The following is a 3615-nucleotide window of genomic DNA, read 5'->3' as shown; positions in this document are numbered from 1 at the left end:
TGTGATTTTGTGGTCTCTTGAAGTCAGCAAGTTTATATAGAACTGTCTTAGTGAGCAATGCTAAGGTACCTGCCTTTCTTTACACAGAAGTAAATGGCAGATGTGTATATATTTGTATATGAATGTTGCTATATGTGGTTTCTTTTATTGTGAAATCTTACTGTTGTTTTAAATATGCTTATTTTAAAGCTGGGTGAAGAAATTTGGTCAGTCTTCATTGTCAGTATTATTCACTTGCAGAGGAGGAGAATAGGATGTCAATGAACCTTTTTTATAAAGGTCCATATTCTTAAGGTTAGCCATAATATTTACTTTCATAGACATATACTGCTTGTCTTTTCAAGGAGCTACAAGATCATGCAACTATGTTCATGCTTTTACACCTTAATCAGGCTGATTAAGTTGTAAGTGAGTGGAAATTGTTGACCATCTTAAGTCTCCTGCAGGACTATTGAGTTCTAATTGCTTTTATTGGAATCAGACTGTGCACAGCCTTGGAGGTCACCTAGGGAACTTATGTATGGATATAGTGTTACTTCCATTTCTAGCATTTTTGTTGTGCTTCCTCAAGACTACTTATAGCAGTCTGAAGGATTAGTAAGTTAATATGCCAAACCAGACTGTTCTGTCTTGGGGTTCAGTTTTGGAGAACCCTTATCTTGAGTAATTGTGGGCTACCACTAAAAGGTTGCCATGTATTGAAATTTGCATAGGCAAGTTATTTTCAAGGAAAAGCACAATAGTTGATGTGTAAGAGGAAACCAGAAGTGTTCTGCAGGATTCTTCCCCTGCTGACAGTTGACAGCATTCTGGGAAGTTGACAGTTAATGGGACAAATATATTATTAGTCTCTTTGTTAATAATAAAAATCTGGAATCTGCAGCCTGCCTTTCTTCCCATATGTGCTTCTGCAAAATTGCTAGAAAATGGAACAAAATGTCAAATTTCAGGCAGGGAAGTTTATCTGATATAGCTTAATGATGTTTTAATGAAAGACATTGAAGAATCTTGGAAGTCTGACAGTTTCTGAATTTAGACTTACTTTAATATTTAAAGATTAAGACTTTTGGTGTTGTGGATCTTTGAAGCTAGACTTCATAAGATTACTCACCAGTAAATTAGGAGATAGGAAAAATGAAGACTTTGGCTTTCTTCTGGGAGATCTCTTTACAGAGCTGGACAATACCAGGCACTTCTGAGGATTCTTTCATGAGAGACGAAGAGACAGGGAGCACAGTCGGTTCCGAGCTGAGTGGTAGTAAAGCACTGAGTGGAAGTAAACTTGCTTATAAAATGGGGGACTACACTTTTCCATGGTTGATGGGCAAAACTGTGTAGAAGTTATAAGAGCCTTTGAGGAGAGGGGTGCAGAGGAGTTGGATGTCAGGGCTGGTTCAGGCTGAGAAAGCTGTAATGGCCGGATGAAATGCCAGAGGGTTGGAGGTGAGGAGAAAGCATATGTATGTTCTGAAACCTCTGTTGTCTGATTCAAGTGCGTTACGTCCAAGTGGCGTATTTACATCCCACAGCAGCTCACCATACAAAATGTGCCAAAAAATGGCTTTTCTGAGAATTTACTCCATTTCTTCTCATGCCGAGTAAGTCAGTTTTATGCTAGAAGAGCATGCATTTAAAATGAAGGATATTCCTCTTGCTGACACAGGGGAGGCTGATAATTTTTGATGAACAGCAAATGGGCCAGCAGAAAAAGGAATGATAATTTAGATGCAGGTGGATATAAAATTATCCTTCCTCACTCCAGGATACCTCTCCCTCCTTCCTTCTTTATTTGCTCTTCTCTTGCTATCACTGTTTAATTGATACTGTTTTTCTATCCTGTATTGGTCTGGGGTGTGTTGAATTCTTTATCTACTTCAGTTGTTGTTACAAGCCTACACTTCAATCTCATGTGAAGCTTATGGGAACAAACATCATGGATAACAGGAAAAGAACCAACTGCTATGATTCTGGTTGCATGTGCTTGAGCATATATTTAGCTACACGAAGACTTTTCAGGCTTGTTTCTAAGTCAGTTGGGCAGTAGACTAATGTATGTGTTCAGCTAACCTGTTTGGTGTCTTAATCCTTCTCATGGTTTGAACTGTGCTGACTGTCAAGACTCTGACTGACTGTCAATACTCTGAGTAACGATAAACAAGAATATGCTAATCCAAAACAGACTTTTTGTGTGTGTACATTGGGATATAAGATGCTATATATATTAGTCTTTAAATGATACAATAGTCAATTTGGAGTGGTGCTCCAGAGCTGATGTTTGCAACTGTAGGTTGAAGTACAAAAACTTCCCAGTTGTATCGAGTATTTGTTTTTCTTTTGACTACTTTTACTTGTGTGTTATACCCTGACTTGAAGTTTCTCAGTTTAAACTTTTTTTTTTCAGAAAGTAGTCCCTTCCCTGAAATAGTGCCTTACTGAAAGTGCAGAAGTTTGGTTTTGCTGTATGTAAGGGCAGGGCAGTTTATTTTTACATGCTTCCTCCTGTAGATAGTTCCTGCAGAAGCAATGTTTGCACTGCAAAACCCATGTCCCCAATCCTGCTCTTTACTTGTTTCCTAGGACCTTGAAATATTGCTAAGGGGTGGTCTGAGAAACTATCAGTCTTCACAGCCTTGCAAGGCTAATGATGTAATGTATGGGGCCAAGGTAGCAGTGGGGTGTTTGAGGCATGGTCCAGGTAGAGCAGGTCTCTTACAGAATACCCACAGCTATTACAAGAACATGTGTTATAACGAAGAGTTACTTAACAAGTTCACGACTGAGGAGGAAGCGCTGACTGAAATTTTCTTGTCATTTATTTTGTAAAGAGTTAAAATAGATAAACCAGCAGTTATAAGACTGAGGTTTTCAACCGTCAGTAGAAAGTTATAGTGCATTGTAGACTCTTCAGTATTATTCACATGCAATGTAGGGCATGTTTTTTAATAACATTTTAAAGAGTCCAGTAGGAGGGAAAGCTTTTTAAACTGTAATCTGATAGTGCTTTTATAGAATGTTACAGTTTTCCCCTTTTATTTCTTTGTTATTTACTAATTGGGTTTTTTGTTTGGCTTTGATTTTTTTTTAAATTTTAAATTCTAAGTGTCGTGACTGACATCAGTTTGTGAATTTTTCAGCAGGGCAGAGGCACATTTAATTATATCTGACTGTCACTGAATCACGTCCCTCAAACACTTAGCTCATTCTTTTTTAAGTAACCAATTATAATTGAACCATTGACAGAAGGAGTTTGTAATTTGTGTGAAATTAAGATAGGAATGGAATAATTCTTGGGACTAGAAAGTTTAGCAAGTGTTGGTTTGATTTTTTTATTTTCGAACTATAAATCTTGAAAATGCCCTTAATTGTGTTTCAGTGTGTCTACAGTATTTTGCTTTAGAAATCTGTACTGGAATAGTTTCTATTTTAAAATTTTTTAAATAACTTCTTAAATATATTTAAAATATTTGAATTTTTTATTTGAAATATTATTTGATTACTGAAGTAGATGTTATAGATTTTTCCTTTCACTGTTTAGGCAGTCTAATGAAAAGAAACTTCATCTTTAAACGGTTTGAAGCTTGGGGAGCAAAACCATCTCATACTTCCTGTGAGGCT

This window comes from Antrostomus carolinensis, unplaced genomic scaffold, assembly GCF_000700745.2.
Source record: "Antrostomus carolinensis isolate BGI_N321 unplaced genomic scaffold, ASM70074v2 scaffold23767, whole genome shotgun sequence".
NCBI lineage: Eukaryota > Metazoa > Chordata > Aves > Caprimulgiformes > Caprimulgidae > Antrostomus > Antrostomus carolinensis.
Note: the sequence above shows the minus strand (reverse complement) of the source record.